Source organism: Narcine bancroftii, chromosome 6 (genome assembly GCF_036971445.1).
Source record: "Narcine bancroftii isolate sNarBan1 chromosome 6, sNarBan1.hap1, whole genome shotgun sequence".
Taxonomy (NCBI): Eukaryota; Metazoa; Chordata; class Chondrichthyes; order Torpediniformes; family Narcinidae; genus Narcine; species Narcine bancroftii.
Genome location: NC_091474.1, coordinates 227,470,448 through 227,486,926, shown reverse-complemented (window position 1 = coordinate 227,486,926; position 16,479 = coordinate 227,470,448). Strand labels below are relative to the sequence as shown.

The window sequence follows — 16,479 nt, the reverse complement described above, 5'->3', positions numbered from 1 at the left end:
AAAGGAGAATGAATGATGGAATGAAAGGAAGAGAGAAAGAAAGAGAAAAAAGATATAGAGAAAGAGAGAGAGAGAGAAGCAGAATAGAAGAAAAATGGGTTGGTAGTGAGAGGCAAAAGCCTACGGCACCTGGTATTCCCAGGCGGTCTCCCATCCAAGTACTGACCAGGCCTGAGCCTGCTTAGCTTCCGAGATCAGACGAGATCGGGCGTTTTCAGGCTTGTATGACCGTAGGCAGCAGATGTCTGCTTCTGACAACACTTAACCAATTCACCAGCACACACACATGTGCCACTGCACACGCAGGACAAATAAGACAAGCAAAACATTTCAATAGAGCCAATCCAAGAGGAAGAGAAAGAGAAGTGAGGCAGAGAGCGACCGAGAGAGAGAGAGACAGAGAGAGATAGAGAAGTGAGTGACAGAGCGACAGTGAGTGAGTGAGTATGAGTGAAAGAATGACAAAGACAGAAAGAGAATGAATGAAAGGAAGAGAAAGAAAGAAAGAAAGTGAGACAGATAGATAAATCGAAAGAAAGAAAAATGGGTGGGTGCTGAAAGCCAAAAGCCTACAGCACATGGTATTCCCAGGCGCTCTCCCATCCAAGTACTGACCAGGCCTGAGCCTGGTAAGCTTCCGAGATCAGACGAGATCGGGCGTTTTCAGGCTAGTATGGCCGTAGGCGGCAGGTGTCTACTTCCGACAACACTTAACCAATTCACCAGCACACACACATGTGCCGCTGCACACGCAGGACAAATAAGACAAGCAAAACATTTCAATAGATCCAATCCAAGAGGAAGAGAAAGAGAAGTGAGGCAGAGAGCGACCGAGGGAGAGAGAGAGCGAGTGAAAGACAGAGAGAGACAGAGCAACAGTGAGTGAGAGAGATAAAAGTAAAGAGAGAGTGTGACAGATAGAAAATAGAGAAAAAGTGAGTGAGAGAAGAAAGTAAGAGGGTGTGAAAGTAGATCAAAGCAAGAGATAGAATGATGCAGGATTACTTAAAGAATTAGAAGGATTAAAAGGGAAAGAATTAATGAAGGAATAAAAGAAAGAAAGAGTGAGAGTGACAGAGATTGGAAAGAAAAGAGAGAGAGTATGAGAGATATAAAATAGAGAAAGAGTGAGTGAGAGAAAGAAAGCAAGAGTGCATCAAAGTAGGTTGAGAAATAGAATGAGGCATAATGTGAAAGAATGAGAAGAATTAAAGGAGAATGAATGATGGAATGAAAGGAAGAGAGAAAGAAAGAGAAAAAAGATATAGAGAAAGAGAGAGAGAGAGAAGCAGAATAGAAGAAAAATGGGTTGGTAGTGAGAGGCAAAAGCCTACGGCACCTGGTATTCCCAGGCGGTCTCCCATCTAAGTACTGACCAGGCCTGAGCCTGCTTAGCTTCCGAGATCAGACGAGATCGGGCGTTTTCAGGCTAGTATGGCCGTAGGAGGCAGGTGTCTGCTTCTGACAACACTTAACCAATTCACCAGCACACACACATGGCCGCTGCACACGCAGGACAAATGAGACAAGCAAAACATTTCAATAGAGCCAATCCAAGAGGAAGAGAAAGAGAAGTGAGGCAGAGAGCGACCGAGGGAGCGAGAGAGAGAGACAGAGAGAGAGAGATAGAGAAGTGAGTGACAGAGCGACAGTGAGTGAGTGAGTATGAGTGAAAGAATGAGAAAGACTGAAAGAGAATGAATGAAAGGAAGAGAAAGAAAGAAAGAAAGTGAGACAGATAGATAAATCGAAAGAAAGAAAAATGGGTGGGTGCTGAAAGCCAAAAGCCTACGGCACCTGGTATTCCCAGGCGCTCTCCCATCCAAGTACCGACCAGGCCTGAGCCTGGTAAGCTTCCGAGATCAGACGAGATCGGGCGTTTTCAGTCTAGTACGGCCGTAGGCAGCAGGTGCCTGCTTCTGACACCCCTTAACCAACTCACCAGCACACACACATATGCCACTGCACACTCAGGAACAATACAACAAATAAGACAAGCAAAATATTTCAATAGAGCCAATCCGAGAGGAGGAGAGAGAGAAGTGAGGCAGAGAGCGACCGAGGGAGAGAGAGAGCGAGTGAAAGACAGAGAGAGACAGAGCAACAGTGAGTGAGAGAGAGAAAAGTAAAGAGAGAGTGTGACAGATAGAAAATAGAGCAAAAGTGAGTGAGACAAGAAAGTAAGAGAGTGTGAAAGTAGATTAAAGAAAGAGATAGAATGATGCAGGATTACTTAAAGAATGAGAAGGATTAAAAGGGAAAGTATTAATGAAGGAATAAAAGAAAGAAAGAGTGAGAGTGACAGAGAGAGGAAAGAAAAGAGAGAGAGTATGAGAGATATAAAATAGAGAAAGAGTGAGTGAGAGAAGAAAGCAAGAGTGCATCAAAGTAGGTTGAGAAATAGAATGAGGCATAATGTGAAAGAATGAGAAGGATTAAAGGAGAATGAATGATGGAATGAAAGGAAGAGAGAAAGAAAGAGAAAAAAGATAGAGAAAGAGAGAGAGAGAGAAGCAGAATAGAAGAAAAATGGGTTGGTAGTGAGAGGCAAAAGCCTACGGCACCTGGTATTCCCAGGCGGTCTCCCATCCAAGTACTGACCAGGACTGAGCGTGCTTAGCTTCCGAGATCAGACGAGATCGGGCGTTTTCAGGCTAGTATGGCCGTAGGCGGCAGGTGCCTGCTTCTGACACCCCTTAACCAACTCACCAGCACACACACATATGCCACTGCACACTCAGGAACAATACAACAAATAAGACAAGCAAAACATTTCAATATAGACAGTCCTAGAGAGAGAGAAGTGAAGCAGAGAGCGACAGAGGGAGAGAGAGAGTGAGTGAAAAACAGAGAGAGACAGAGCAACAGTGATTGAGAGAGATAAAAGTAAAGAGAGAGTGTGACAGATAGAAAATAGAGAAAAAGTGAGTGAGACAAGAAAGTAAGAGAGTGTGAAAGTAGATCAAAGCAAGAGATAGAATGATGCAGGATTACTTAAAGATTGAGAAGGATTAAAAGGGAAAGAATTAATGAAGGAATAAAAGAAAGAAAGAGTGAGAGTGACAGAGATTGGAAAGAAAAGAGAGAGAGTATGAGAGATATAAAATAGAGAAAGAGTGAGTGAGAGAAAGAAAGCAAGAGTGCATCAAAGTAGGTTGAGAAATAGAATGAGGCATAATGTGAAAGAATGAGAAGAATTAAAGGAGAATGAATGATGGAATGAAAGGAAGAGAGAAAGAAAGAGAAAAAAGATATAGAGAAAGAGAGAGAGAGAGAAGCAGAATAGAAGAAAAATGGGTTGGTAGTGAGAGGCAAAAGCCTACGGCACCTGGTATTCCCAGGCGGTCTCCCATCTAAGTACTGACCAGGCCTGAGCCTGCTTAGCTTCCGAGATCAGACGAGATCGGGCGTTTTCAGGCTAGTATGGCCGTAGGCGGCAGGTGTCTGCTTCTGACAACACTTAACCAATTCACCAGCACACACACATGGCCGCTGCACACGCAGGACAAATGAGACAAGCAAAACATTTCAATAGAGCCAATCCAAGAGGAAGAGAAAGAGAAGTGAGGCAGAGAGCGACCGAGGGAGCGAGAGAGAGAGACAGAGAGAGAGAGAGATAGAGAAGTGAGTGACAGAGCGACAGTGAGTGAGTGAGTATGAGTGAAAGAATGACAAAGACTGAAAGAGAATGAATGAAAGGAAGAGAAAGAAAGAAAGAAAGTGAGACAGATAGATAAATCGAAAGAAAGAAAAATGGGTGGGTGCTGAAAGCCAAAAGCCTACGGCACCTGGTATTCCCAGGCGCTCTCCCATCCAAGTACCGACCAGGCCTGAGCCTGGTAAGCTTCCGAGATCAGACGAGATCGGGCGTTTTCAGGCTAGTATGGCCGTAGGCGGCAGGTGTCTACTTCCGACAACACTTAACCAATTCACCAGCACACACACATGTGCCGCTGCACACGCAGGACAAATAAGACAAGCAAAACATTTCAATAGATCCAATCCAAGAGGAAGAGAAAGAGAAGTGAGGCAGAGAGCGACCGAGGGAGAGAGAGAGCGAGTGAAAGACAGAGAGAGACAGAGCAACAGTGAGTGAGAGAGATAAAAGTAAAGAGAGAGTGTGACAGATAGAAAATAGAGAAAAAGTGAGTGAGAGAAGAAAGTAAGAGGGTGTGAAAGTAGATCAAAGCAAGAGATAGAATGATGCAGGATTACTTAAAGAATTAGAAGGATTAAAAGGGAAAGAATTAATGAAGGAATAAAAGAAAGAAAGAGTGAGAGTGACAGAGATTGGAAAGAAAAGAGAGAGAGTATGAGAGATATAAAATAGAGAAAGAGTGAGTGAGAGAAAGAAAGCAAGAGTGCATCAAAGTAGGTTGAGAAATAGAATGAGGCATAATGTGAAAGAATGAGAAGAATTAAAGGAGAATGAATGATGGAATGAAAGGAAGAGAGAAAGAAAGAGAAAAAAGATATAGAGAAAGAGAGAGAGAGAGAAGCAGAATAGAAGAAAAATGGGTTGGTAGTGAGAGGCAAAAGCCTACGGCACCTGGTATTCCCAGGCGGTCTCCCATCTAAGTACTGACCAGGCCTGAGCCTGCTTAGCTTCCGAGATCAGACGAGATCGGGCGTTTTCAGGCTAGTATGGCCGTAGGAGGCAGGTGTCTGCTTCTGACAACACTTAACCAATTCACCAGCACACACACATGGCCGCTGCACACGCAGGACAAATGAGACAAGCAAAACATTTCAATAGAGCCAATCCAAGAGGAAGAGAAAGAGAAGTGAGGCAGAGAGCGACCGAGGGAGCGAGAGAGAGAGACAGAGAGAGAGAGATAGAGAAGTGAGTGACAGAGCGACAGTGAGTGAGTGAGTATGAGTGAAAGAATGAGAAAGACTGAAAGAGAATGAATGAAAGGAAGAGAAAGAAAGAAAGAAAGTGAGACAGATAGATAAATCGAAAGAAAGAAAAATGGGTGGGTGCTGAAAGCCAAAAGCCTACGGCACCTGGTATTCCCAGGCGCTCTCCCATCCAAGTACCGACCAGGCCTGAGCCTGGTAAGCTTCCGAGATCAGACGAGATCGGGCGTTTTCAGTCTAGTACGGCCGTAGGCAGCAGGTGCCTGCTTCTGACACCCCTTAACCAACTCACCAGCACACACACATATGCCACTGCACACTCAGGAACAATACAACAAATAAGACAAGCAAAACATTTCAATAGAGCCAATCCGAGAGGAGGAGAGAGAGAAGTGAGGCAGAGAGCGACCGAGGGAGAGAGAGAGCGAGTGAAAGACAGAGAGAGACAGAGCAACAGTGAGTGAGAGAGAGAAAAGTAAAGAGAGAGTGTGACAGATAGAAAATAGAGCAAAAGTGAGTGAGACAAGAAAGTAAGAGAGTGTGAAAGTAGATTAAAGAAAGAGATAGAATGATGCAGGATTACTTAAAGAATGAGAAGGATTAAAAGGGAAAGTATTAATGAAGGAATAAAAGAAAGAAAGAGTGAGAGTGACAGAGAGAGGAAAGAAAAGAGAGAGAGTATGAGAGATATAAAATAGAGAAAGAGTGAGTGAGAGAAGAAAGCAAGAGTGCATCAAAGTAGGTTGAGAAATAGAATGAGGCATAATGTGAAAGAATGAGAAGGATTAAAGGAGAATGAATGATGGAATGAAAGGAAGAGAGAAAGAAAGAGAAAAAAGATATAGAGAAAGAGAGAGAGAGAGAAGCAGAATAGAAGAAAAATGGGTTGGTAGTGAGAGGCAAAAGCCTACGGCACCTGGTATTCCCAGGCGGTCTCCCATCCAAGTACTGACCAGGACTGAGCGTGCTTAGCTTCCGAGATCAGACGAGATCGGGCGTTTTCAGGCTAGTATGGCCGTAGGCGGCAGGTGCCTGCTTCTGACACCCCTTAACCAACTCACCAGCACACACACATATGCCACTGCACACTCAGGAACAATACAACAAATAAGACAAGCAAAACATTTCAATATAGACAGTCCTAGAGAGAGAGAAGTGAAGCAGAGAGCGACAGAGGGAGAGAGAGAGTGAGTGAAAAACAGAGAGAGACAGAGCAACAGTGATTGAGAGAGATAAAAGTAAAGAGAGAGTGTGACAGATAGAAAATAGAGAAAAAGTGAGTGAGACAAGAAAGTAAGAGAGTGTGAAAGTAGATCAAAGCAAGAGATAGAATGATGCAGGATTACTTAAAGATTGAGAAGGATTAAAAGGGAAAGAATTAATGAAGGAATAAAAGAAAGAAAGAGTGAGAGTGACAGAGATTGGAAAGAAAAGAGAGAGAGTATGAGAGATATAAAATAGAGAAAGAGTGAGTGAGAGAAAGAAAGCAAGAGTGCATCAAAGTAGGTTGAGAAATACAATGAGGCATAATGTGAAAGAATGAGAAGAATTAAAGGAGAATGAATGATGGAATGAAAGGAAGAGAGAAAGAAAGAGAAAAAAGATATAGAGAAAGAGAGAGAGAGAGAAGCAGAATAGAAGAAAAATGGGTTGGTAGTGAGAGGCAAAAGCCTACGGCACCTGGTATTCCCAGGCGGTCTCCCATCTAAGTACTGACCAGGCCTGAGCCTGCTTAGCTTCCGAGATCAGACGAGATCGGGCGTTTTAAGGCTAGTATGGCCGTAGGCGGCAGGTGTCTGCTTCTGACAACACTTAACCAATTCACCAGCACACACACATGTGCCACTGCACACGCAGGACAAATAAGACAAGCAAAACATTTCAATAGAGCCAATCCAAGAGGAAGAGAAAGAGAAGTGAGGCAGAGAGCGACCGAGAGAGCGAGAGAGAGAGAGACAGAGAGAGATAGAGAAGTGAGTGACAGAGCGACAGTGAGTGAGTGAGTATGAGTGAAAGAATGACAAAGACTGAAAGAGAATGAATGAAAGGAAGAGAAAGAAAGAAAGAAAGTGAGACAGATAGATAAATCGAAAGAAAGAAAAATGGGTGGGTGCTGAAAGCCAAAAACCTACGGCACCTGGTCTTCCCAGACGCTCTCCCATCCAAGTACCGACCAGGCCTGAGCCTGGTAAGCTTCCGAGATCAGACGAGATCGGGCGTTTTCAGTCTAGTACGGCCGTAGGCAGCAGGTGCCTGCTTCTGACACCCCTTAACCAACTCACCAGCACACACACATATGCCACTGCACACTCAGGAACAATACAACAAATAAGACAAGCAAAACATTTCAATAGAGCCAATCCGAGAGGAGGAGAGAGAGAAGTGAGGCAGAGAGCGACCGATGGAGAGAGAGAGCGAGTGAAAGACAGAGAGAGACAGAGCAACAGTGAGTGAGAGAGAGAAAAGTAAAGAGAGAGTGTGACAGATAGAAAATAGAGCAAAAGTGAGTGAGAGAAGAAAGTAAGAGAGTGTAAAAGTAGATAAAAGAAAGAGATAGAATGATGCAGGATTACTTGAAGAATGAGAAGAATACTTTCACATATGCCCATTGTCTCTATTCACTCTTATACCTCTTTTCCCGCATACATATCAATTGTGGTCGTTTTTACCCTCCTTACCCGTCTTCATCCCTCAGTCTATTTTTGTCTTTACCCACATACATATCACTAGTCCGGCCTTAGGCAGCAGGTGCCTGCTTCCAACAACACTTAACCAATTCACAAGCACACACACATGTACCGCTGCACACTCAGGACAAATAAGACAAGCAAAACATTTCAATAGAGCCAATCCAAGAGGAAGAGAAAGAGAAGTGAGGCAGAGAGCGACCGAGGGAGTGAGAGAGAGAGACAGAGAGAGAGAGAGCGATTGACAGAGAGATAGAGAAGTGAGTGACAGAGCGACAGTGAGTGAGTGAGAATGAGTGAAAGAATGAGAAAGACTGAAAGAGAATGAATGAAAGGAAGAGAAAGAAAGAAAGAAAGAAAGTGAGACAGATAGATAAATCGAAAGAAAGAAAAATAGGTGGGTGGTGAAAGCCAAAAGCCTACGGCACATGGTATTCCCAGGCGCTCTCCCATCCAAGTACTGACCAGGCCTGAGCCTGGTAAGCTTCCGAGATCAGACGAGATCAGGCGTTTTCAGTCTAGTACAGCTGTAGGCAGCAGGTGGCTGCTTCTGACAACACTTAACCAATTCACCAGCACACACACATATGCCACTGCACACTCAGGAACAATACAACAAATAAGACAAGCAAAACATTTCAATAGAGCCAATCCAAGAGGAAGAGAAAGAGAAGTGAGGCAGAGAGCGACCGAGGGAGCGAGAGAGAGAGACAGAGAGAGAGAGAGATAGAGAAGTGAGTGACAGAGCGACAGTGAGTGAGTGAGTATGAGTGAAAGAATGAGAAAGACTGAAAGAGAATGAATGGAAGAGAAAGAAAGAAAGGAAGTGAGACAGATAGATAAATCGAAAGAAAGGAAAATGGGTGGGTGCTGAAAGCCAAAAGCCTACGGCACATGGTATTCCCAGGCGCTCTCCCATCCATTACTGACCAGGCCTGAGCCTGCTTAGCTTCCGAGATCATACGAGATCGGGCGTTTTCAGTCTAGTCCAGCCGTAGGCAGCAGGTGCCTGCTTCCAACAACACTTAACCAATTCACAAGCACACACACATGTGCCGCTGCACACTCAGGACTAATAAGACAAGCAAAACATTTCAATAGAGCCAATCCAAGAGGAAGAGAATGAGAAGTGAGGCAGAGAGCAACAGAGGGAGTGAGAGAGAGAGAGAGAGAGAGAGAGAGAGATAGAGAAGTGAGTGACAGAGCGACAATGAGTGAGTGAGTATGAGTGAAAGAATGAGAAAGACTGAAAGAGAATGAATGAATGGAGGAATGAAAGGAAGAGAAAGAAAGAAAGAAAGAAAGTGAGACAAATAGATAAATCGAAAGAAAGAAAAATGGGTGGGTGCTGAAAGCCAAAAGCCTATGGCACCTGGTATTCCCAGGCGCTCTCCCATCCAAGTACCGACCAGGCCTGAGCCTGGTAAGCTTCCGAGATCAGACGAGATCGGGCGTTTTCAGTCTAGTACGGCCGTAGGCAGCAGGTGCCTGCTTCTGACACCCCTTAACCAACTCACCAGCACACACACATATGCCACTGCACACTCAGGAACAATACAACAAATAAGACAAGCAAAACATTTCAATATAGACAGTCCTAGAGAGAGAGAAGTGAAGCAGAGAGCGACAGAGGGTGAGAGAGAGCGAGTGAAAAACAGAGAAAGACAGAGCAACAGTGATTGAGAGAGATAAAAGTAAAGAGATAGTGTGACAGATAGAAAATAGAGAAAAAGTGAGTGAGACAAGAAAGTAAGAGAGTGTGAAAGTAGATTAAAGAAAGAGATAGAATGATGCAGGATTACTTAAAGAATGAGAAGGATTAAAAGGGAAAGTATTAATGAAGGAATAAAAGAAAGAAAGAGTGAGAGTGACAGAGAGAGGAAAGAAAAGAGAGAGAGTATGAGAGATATAAAATAGAGAAAGAGTGAGTGAGAGAAGAAAGCAAGAGTGCATCAAAGTAGGTTGAGAAATAGAATGAGGCATAATGTGAAAGAATGAGAAGGATTAAAGGAGAATGAATGATGGAATGAAAGGAAGAGAGAAAGAAAGAGAAAAAAGATATAGAGAAAGAGAGAGAGAGAGAAGCAGAATAGAAGAAAAATGGGTTGGTAGTGAGAGGCAAAAGCCTACGGCACCTGGTATTCCCAGGCGGTCTCCCATCCAAGTACTGACCAGGACTGAGCGTGCTTAGCTTCCGAGATCAGACGAGATCGGGCGTTTTCAGGCTAGTATGGCCGTAGGCGGCAGGTGCCTGCTTCTGACACCCCTTAACCAACTCACCAGCACACACACATATGCCACTGCACACTCAGGAACAATACAACAAATAAGACAAGCAAAACATTTCAATATAGACAGTCCTAGAGAGAGAGAAGTGAAGCAGAGAGCGACAGAGGGAGAGAGAGAGTGAGTGAAAAACAGAGAGAGACAGAGCAACAGTGATTGAGAGAGATAAAAGTAAAGAGAGAGTGTGACAGATAGAAAATAGAGAAAAAGTGAGTGAGAGAAGAAAGTAAGAGAGTGTGAAAGTAGATCAAAGCAAGAGATAGAATGATGCAGGATTACTTAAAGATTGAGAAGGATTAAAAGGGAAAGAATTAATGAAGGAATAAAAGAAAGAAAGAGTGAGAGTGACAGAGATTGGAAAGAAAAGAGAGAGAGTATGAGAGATATAAAATAGAGAAAGAGTGAGTGAGAGAAAGAAAGCAAGAGTGCATCAAAGTAGGTTGAGAAATAGAATGAGGCATAATGTGAAAGAATGAGAAGAATTAAAGGAGAATGAATGATGGAATGAAAGGAAGAGAGAAAGAAAGAGAAAAAAGATATAGAGAAAGAGAGAGAGAGAGAAGCAGAATAGAAGAAAAATGGGTTGGTAGTGAGAGGCAAAAGCCTACGGCACCTGGTATTCCCAGGCAGTCTCCCATCCAAGTACTGACCAGGCCTGAGCCTGCTTAGCTTCCGAGATCAGACAAGATCGGGCGTTTTCAGGCTAGTATGGCCGTAGGCGGCAGATGTCTGCTTCTGACAACACTTAACCAATTCACCAGCACACACACATGTGCCACTGCACACGCAGGACAAATAAGACAAGCAAAACATTTCAATAGAGCCAATCCAAGAGGAAGAGAAAGAGAAGTGAGGCAGAGAGCGACCGAGAGAGAGAGAGACAGAGAGAGATAGAGAAGTGAGTGACAGAGCGACAGTGAGTGAGTGAGTATGAGTGAAAGAATGACAAAGACAGAAAGAGAATGAATGAAAGGAAGAGAAAGAAAGAAAGAAAGTGAGACAGATAGATAAATCGAAAGAAAGAAAAATGGGTGGGTGCTGAAAGCCAAAAGCCTACAGCACATGGTATTCCCAGGCGCTCTCCCATCCAAGTACTGACCAGGCCTGAGCCTGGTAAGCTTCCGAGATCAGACGAGATCGGGCGTTTTCAGGCTAGTATGGCCGTAGGCGGCAGGTGTCTACTTCCGACAACACTTAACCAATTCACCAGCACACACACATGTGCCGCTGCACACGCAGGACAAATAAGACAAGCAAAACATTTCAATAGATCCAATCCAAGAGGAAGAGAAAGAGAAGTGAGGCAGAGAGCGACCGAGGGAGAGAGAGAGCGAGTGAAAGACAGAGAGAGACAGAGCAACAGTGAGTGAGAGAGATAAAAGTAAAGAGATAGTGTGACAGATAGAAAATAGAGAAAAAGTGAGTGAGAGAAGAAAGTAAGAGGGTGTGAAAGTAGATCAAAGCAAGAGATAGAATGATGCAGGATTACTTAAAGAATTAGAAGGATTAAAAGGGAAAGAATTAATGAAGGAATAAAAGAAAGAAAGAGTGAGAGTGACAGAGATTGGAAAGAAAAGAGAGAGAGTATGAGAGATATAAAATAGAGAAAGAGTGAGTGAGAGAAAGAAAGCAAGAGTGCATCAAAGTAGGTTGAGAAATAGAATGAGGCATAATGTGAAAGAATGAGAAGAATTAAAGGAGAATGAATGATGGAATGAAAGGAAGAGAGAAAGAAAGAGAAAAAAGATATAGAGAAAGAGAGAGAGAGAGAAGCAGAATAGAAGAAAAATGGGTTGGTAGTGAGAGGCAAAAGCCTACGGCACCTGGTATTCCCAGGCGGTCTCCCATCTAAGTACTGACCAGGCCTGAGCCTGCTTAGCTTCCGAGATCAGACGAGATCGGGCGTTTTCAGGCTAGTATGGCCGTAGGCGGCAGGTGTCTGCTTCTGACAACACTTAACCAATTCACCAGCACACACACATGGCCGCTGCACACGCAGGACAAATGAGACAAGCAAAACATTTCAATAGAGCCAATCCAAGAGGAAGAGAAAGAGAAGTGAGGCAGAGAGCGACCGAGGGAGCGAGAGAGAGAGACAGAGAGAGAGAGATAGAGAAGTGAGTGACAGAGCGACAGTGAGTGAGTGAGTATGAGTGAAAGAATGACAAAGACTGAAAGAGAATGAATGAAAGGAAGAGAAAGAAAGAAAGAAAGTGAGACAGATAGATAAATCGAAAGAAAGAAAAATGGGTGGGTGCTGAAAGCCAAAAGCCTACGGCACCTGGTATTCCCAGGCGCTCTCCCATCCAAGTACCGACCAGGCCTGAGCCTGGTAAGCTTCCGAGATCAGACGAGATCGGGCGTTTTCAGTCTAGTACGGCCGTAGGCAGCAGGTGCCTGCTTCTGACACCCCTTAACCAACTCACCAGCACACACACATATGCCACTGCACACTCAGGAACAATACAACAAATAAGACAAGCAAAACATTTCAATAGAGCCAATCCGAGAGGAGGAGAGAGAGAAGTGAGGCAGAGAGCGACCGAGGGAGAGAGAGAGCGAGTGAAAGACAGAGAGAGACAGAGCAACAGTGAGTGAGAGAGAGAAAAGTAAAGAGAGAGTGTGACAGATAGAAAATAGAGCAAAAGTGAGTGAGACAAGAAAGTAAGAGAGTGTGAAAGTAGATTAAAGAAAGAGATAGAATGATGCAGGATTACTTAAAGAATGAGAAGGATTAAAAGGGAAAGTATTAATGAAGGAATAAAAGAAAGAAAGAGTGAGAGTGACAGAGAGAGGAAAGAAAAGAGAGAGAGTATGAGAGATATAAAATAGAGAAAGAGTGAGTGAGAGAAGAAAGCAAGAGTGCATCAAAGTAGGTTGAGAAATAGAATGAGGCATAATGTGAAAGAATGAGAAGGATTAAAGGAGAATGAATGATGGAATGAAAGGAAGAGAGAAAGAAAGAGAAAAAAGATAGAGAAAGAGAGAGAGAGAGAAGCAGAATAGAAGAAAAATGGGTTGGTAGTGAGAGGCAAAAGCCTACGGCACCTGGTATTCCCAGGCGGTCTCCCATCCAAGTACTGACCAGGACTGAGCGTGCTTAGCTTCCGAGATCAGACGAGATCGGGCGTTTTCAGGCTAGTATGGCCGTAGGCGGCAGGTGCCTGCTTCTGACACCCCTTAACCAACTCACCAGCACACACACATATGCCACTGCACACTCAGGAACAATACAACAAATAAGACAAGCAAAACATTTCAATATAGACAGTCCTAGAGAGAGAGAAGTGAAGCAGAGAGCGACAGAGGGAGAGAGAGAGTGAGTGAAAAACAGAGAGAGACAGAGCAACAGTGATTGAGAGAGATAAAAGTAAAGAGAGAGTGTGACAGATAGAAAATAGAGAAAAAGTGAGTGAGACAAGAAAGTAAGAGAGTGTGAAAGTAGATCAAAGCAAGAGATAGAATGATGCAGGATTACTTAAAGATTGAGAAGGATTAAAAGGGAAAGAATTAATGAAGGAATAAAAGAAAGAAAGAGTGAGAGTGACAGAGAGAGGAAAGAAAAGAGAGAGAGTATGAGAGATATAAAATAGAGAAAGAGTGAGTGAGAGAAAGAAAGCAAGAGTGCATCAAAGTAGGTTGAGAAATAGAATGAGGCATAATGTGAAAGAATGAGAAGAATTAAAGGAGAATGAATGATGGAATGAAAGGAAGAGAGAAAGAAAGAGAAAAAAGATATAGAGAAAGAGAGAGAGAGAGAAGCAGAATAGAAGAAAAATGGGTTGGTAGTGAGAGGCAAAAGCCTACGGCACCTGGTATTCCCAGGCGGTCTCCCATCCAAGTACTGACCAGGCCTGAGCCTGCTTAGCTTCCGAGATCAGACGAGATCGGGCGTTTTCAGGCTAGTATGGCCGTAGGCGGCAGTTGTCTGCTTCTGACAACACTTAACCAATTCACCAGCACACACACATGTGCCACTGCACACGCAGGACAAATAAGACAAGCAAAACATTTCAATAGAGCCAATCCAAGAGGAAGAGAAAGAGAAGTGAGGCAGAGAGCGACCGAGAGAGAGAGAGACAGAGAGAGATAGAGAAGTGAGTGACAGAGCGACAGTGAGTGAGTGAGTATGAGTGAAAGAATGACAAAGACAGAAAGAGAATGAATGAAAGGAAGAGAAAGAAAGAAAGAAAGTGAGACAGATAGATAAATCGAAAGAAAGAAAAATGGGTGGGTGCTGAAAGCCAAAAGCCTACAGCACATGGTATTCCCAGGCGCTCTCCCATCCAAGTACTGACCAGGCCTGAGCCTGGTAAGCTTCCGAGATCAGACGAGATCGGGCGTTTTCAGGCTAGTATGGCCGTAGGCGGCAGGTGTCTACTTCCAACAACACTTAACCAATTCACCAGCACACACACATGTGCCGCTGCACACGCAGGACAAATAAGACAAGCAAAACATTTCAATAGATCCAATCCAAGAGGAAGAGAAAGAGAAGTGAGGCAGAGAGCGACCGAGGGAGAGAGAGAGCGAGTGAAAGACAGAGAGAGACAGAGCAACAGTGAGTGAGAGAGATAAAAGTAAAGAGATAGTGTGACAGATAGAAAATAGAGAAAAAGTGAGTGAGAGAAGAAAGTAAGAGGGTGTGAAAGTAGATCAAAGCAAGAGATAGAATGATGCAGGATTACTTAAAGAATGAGAAGGATTAAAAGGGAAAGAATTAATGAAGGAATAAAAGAAAGAAAGAGTGAGAGTGACAGAGATTGGAAAGAAAAGAGAGAGAGTATGAGAGATATAAAATAGAGAAAGAGTGAGTGAGAGAAAGAAAGCAAGAGTGCATCAAAGTAGGTTGAGAAATAGAATGAGGCATAATGTGAAAGAATGAGAAGAATTAAAGGAGAATGAATGATGGAATGAAAGGAAGAGAGAAAGAAAGAGAAAAAAGATATAGAGAAAGAGAGAGAGAGAGAAGCAGAATAGAAGAAAAATGGGTTGGTAGTGAGAGGCAAAAGCCTACGGCACCTGGTATTCCCAGGCAGTCTCCCATCCAAGTACTGACCAGGCCTGAGCCTGCTTAGCTTCCGAGATCAGACGAGATCGGGCGTTTTCAGGCTAGTATGGCCGTAGGCGGCAGATGTCTGCTTCTGACAACACTTAACCAATTCACCAGCACACACACATGTGCCACTGCACACGCAGGACAAATAAGACAAGCAAAACATTTCAATAGAGCCAATCCAAGAGGAAGAGAAAGAGAAGTGAGGCAGAGAGCGACCGAGAGAGAGAGAGACAGAGAGAGATAGAGAAGTGAGTGACAGAGCGACAGTGAGTGAGTGAGTATGAGTGAAAGAATGACAAAGACAGAAAGAGAATGAATGAAAGGAAGAGAAAGAAAGAAAGAAAGTGAGACAGATAGATAAATCGAAAGAAAGAAAAATGGGTGGGTGCTGAAAGCCAAAAGCCTACAGCACATGGTATTCCCAGGCGCTCTCCCATCCAAGTACTGACCAGGCCTGAGCCTGGTAAGCTTCCGAGATCAGACGAGATCGGGCGTTTTCAGGCTAGTATGGCCGTAGGCGGCAGGTGTCTACTTCTGACAACACTTAACCAATTCACCAGCACACACACATGTGCCGCTGCACACGCAGGACAAATAAGACAAGCAAAACATTTCAATAGAGCCAATCCAAGAGGAAGAGAAAGAGAAGTGAGGCAGAGAGCGACCGAGAGAGAGAGAGACAGAGAGAGATAGAGAAGTGAGTGACAGAGCGACAGTGAGTGAGTGAGTATGAGTGAAAGAATGACAAAGACAGAAAGAGAATGAATGAAAGGAAGAGAAAGAAAGAAAGAAAGTGAGACAGATAGATAAATCGAAAGAAAGAAAAATGGGTGGGTGCTGAAAGCCAAAAGCCTACAGCACATGGTATTCCCAGGCGCTCTCCCATCCAAGTACTGACCAGGCCTGAGCCTGGTAAGCTTCCGAGATCAGACGAGATCGGGCGTTTTCAGGCTAGTATGGCCGTAGGCGGCAGGTGTCTACTTCCGACAACACTTAACCAATTCACCAGCACACACACATGTGCCGCTGCACACGCAGGACAAATAAGACAAGCAAAACATTTCAATAGATCCAATCCAAGAGGAAGAGAAAGAGAAGTGAGGCAGAGAGCGACCGAGGGAGAGAGAGAGCGAGTGAAAGACAGAGAGAGACAGAGCAACAGTGAGTGAGAGAGATAAAAGTAAAGAGATAGTGTGACAGATAGAAAATAGAGAAAAAGTGAGTGAGAGAAGAAAGTAAGAGGGTGTGAAAGTAGATCAAAGCAAGAGATAGAATGATGCAGGATTACTTAAAGAATTAGAAGGATTAAAAGGGAAAGAATTAATGAAGGAATAAAAGAAAGAAAGAGTGAGAGTGACAGAGATTGGAAAGAAAAGAGAGAGAGTATGAGAGATATAAAATAGAGAAAGAGTGAGTGAGAGAAAGAAAGCAAGAGTGCATCAAAGTAGGTTGAGAAATAGAATGAGGCATAATGTGAAAGAATGAGAAGAATTAAAGGAGAATGAATGATGGAATGAAAGGAAGAGAGAAAGAAAGAGAAAAAAGATATAGAGAAAGAGAGAGAGAGAGAAGCAGAATAGAAGAAAA

At 43.7% G+C, this 16,479-nt stretch overlaps 14 non-coding genes and 12 pseudogenes across 14 annotated transcripts; all 26 read right to left on the bottom strand.

Moving 5' to 3' along the window:
• Positions 1–117: 117 nt before the first annotated feature.
• On the bottom strand, positions 118–236 carry LOC138737874 (5S ribosomal RNA). The gene has a single exon (XR_011341304.1). It is a non-coding gene; the product is annotated as a 5S ribosomal RNA (ribosomal RNA).
• Positions 237–566: 330 nt separating this feature from the next.
• On the bottom strand, positions 567–685 carry LOC138738089 (5S ribosomal RNA; annotated as a pseudogene).
• A 642-nt stretch (positions 686–1,327) lies between these two features.
• Positions 1,328–1,446, bottom strand: LOC138737771 (5S ribosomal RNA). The gene has a single exon (XR_011341223.1). It is a non-coding gene; the product is annotated as a 5S ribosomal RNA (ribosomal RNA).
• A 339-nt stretch (positions 1,447–1,785) lies between these two features.
• LOC138738191 (5S ribosomal RNA) lies at positions 1,786–1,904 on the bottom strand (annotated as a pseudogene).
• A 648-nt stretch (positions 1,905–2,552) lies between these two features.
• LOC138737929 (5S ribosomal RNA) lies at positions 2,553–2,671 on the bottom strand. The gene has a single exon (XR_011341358.1). It is a non-coding gene; the product is annotated as a 5S ribosomal RNA (ribosomal RNA).
• Positions 2,672–3,316: 645 nt separating this feature from the next.
• LOC138738155 (5S ribosomal RNA) lies at positions 3,317–3,435 on the bottom strand. Its single transcript, XR_011341487.1, has one exon. It is a non-coding gene; the product is annotated as a 5S ribosomal RNA (ribosomal RNA).
• Positions 3,436–3,776: 341 nt separating this feature from the next.
• On the bottom strand, positions 3,777–3,895 carry LOC138738044 (5S ribosomal RNA). Its single transcript, XR_011341474.1, has one exon. It is a non-coding gene; the product is annotated as a 5S ribosomal RNA (ribosomal RNA).
• A 642-nt stretch (positions 3,896–4,537) lies between these two features.
• Positions 4,538–4,656, bottom strand: LOC138737770 (5S ribosomal RNA). Its single transcript, XR_011341222.1, has one exon. It is a non-coding gene; the product is annotated as a 5S ribosomal RNA (ribosomal RNA).
• A 339-nt stretch (positions 4,657–4,995) lies between these two features.
• Positions 4,996–5,114, bottom strand: LOC138738190 (5S ribosomal RNA; annotated as a pseudogene).
• A 650-nt stretch (positions 5,115–5,764) lies between these two features.
• LOC138737928 (5S ribosomal RNA) lies at positions 5,765–5,883 on the bottom strand. The gene has a single exon (XR_011341357.1). It is a non-coding gene; the product is annotated as a 5S ribosomal RNA (ribosomal RNA).
• A 645-nt stretch (positions 5,884–6,528) lies between these two features.
• LOC138737764 (5S ribosomal RNA) lies at positions 6,529–6,647 on the bottom strand. Its single transcript, XR_011341216.1, has one exon. It is a non-coding gene; the product is annotated as a 5S ribosomal RNA (ribosomal RNA).
• A 338-nt stretch (positions 6,648–6,985) lies between these two features.
• On the bottom strand, positions 6,986–7,104 carry LOC138738213 (5S ribosomal RNA; annotated as a pseudogene).
• Positions 7,105–7,963: 859 nt separating this feature from the next.
• On the bottom strand, positions 7,964–8,082 carry LOC138738285 (5S ribosomal RNA; annotated as a pseudogene).
• Positions 8,083–8,429: 347 nt separating this feature from the next.
• Positions 8,430–8,547, bottom strand: LOC138738307 (5S ribosomal RNA; annotated as a pseudogene).
• Positions 8,548–8,907: 360 nt separating this feature from the next.
• On the bottom strand, positions 8,908–9,026 carry LOC138738236 (5S ribosomal RNA; annotated as a pseudogene).
• Positions 9,027–9,670: 644 nt separating this feature from the next.
• LOC138737926 (5S ribosomal RNA) lies at positions 9,671–9,789 on the bottom strand. Its single transcript, XR_011341355.1, has one exon. It is a non-coding gene; the product is annotated as a 5S ribosomal RNA (ribosomal RNA).
• A 645-nt stretch (positions 9,790–10,434) lies between these two features.
• LOC138737904 (5S ribosomal RNA) lies at positions 10,435–10,553 on the bottom strand. Its single transcript, XR_011341333.1, has one exon. It is a non-coding gene; the product is annotated as a 5S ribosomal RNA (ribosomal RNA).
• Positions 10,554–10,883: 330 nt separating this feature from the next.
• LOC138738088 (5S ribosomal RNA) lies at positions 10,884–11,002 on the bottom strand (annotated as a pseudogene).
• Positions 11,003–11,644: 642 nt separating this feature from the next.
• LOC138738144 (5S ribosomal RNA) lies at positions 11,645–11,763 on the bottom strand. Its single transcript, XR_011341485.1, has one exon. It is a non-coding gene; the product is annotated as a 5S ribosomal RNA (ribosomal RNA).
• Positions 11,764–12,102: 339 nt separating this feature from the next.
• LOC138738188 (5S ribosomal RNA) lies at positions 12,103–12,221 on the bottom strand (annotated as a pseudogene).
• A 648-nt stretch (positions 12,222–12,869) lies between these two features.
• LOC138737925 (5S ribosomal RNA) lies at positions 12,870–12,988 on the bottom strand. Its single transcript, XR_011341354.1, has one exon. It is a non-coding gene; the product is annotated as a 5S ribosomal RNA (ribosomal RNA).
• Positions 12,989–13,633: 645 nt separating this feature from the next.
• Positions 13,634–13,752, bottom strand: LOC138737768 (5S ribosomal RNA). Its single transcript, XR_011341220.1, has one exon. It is a non-coding gene; the product is annotated as a 5S ribosomal RNA (ribosomal RNA).
• Positions 13,753–14,082: 330 nt separating this feature from the next.
• On the bottom strand, positions 14,083–14,201 carry LOC138738086 (5S ribosomal RNA; annotated as a pseudogene).
• Positions 14,202–14,843: 642 nt separating this feature from the next.
• Positions 14,844–14,962, bottom strand: LOC138737762 (5S ribosomal RNA). Its single transcript, XR_011341214.1, has one exon. It is a non-coding gene; the product is annotated as a 5S ribosomal RNA (ribosomal RNA).
• A 330-nt stretch (positions 14,963–15,292) lies between these two features.
• LOC138738085 (5S ribosomal RNA) lies at positions 15,293–15,411 on the bottom strand (annotated as a pseudogene).
• Positions 15,412–15,741: 330 nt separating this feature from the next.
• LOC138738084 (5S ribosomal RNA) lies at positions 15,742–15,860 on the bottom strand (annotated as a pseudogene).
• Positions 15,861–16,479: the final 619 nt, after the last annotated feature.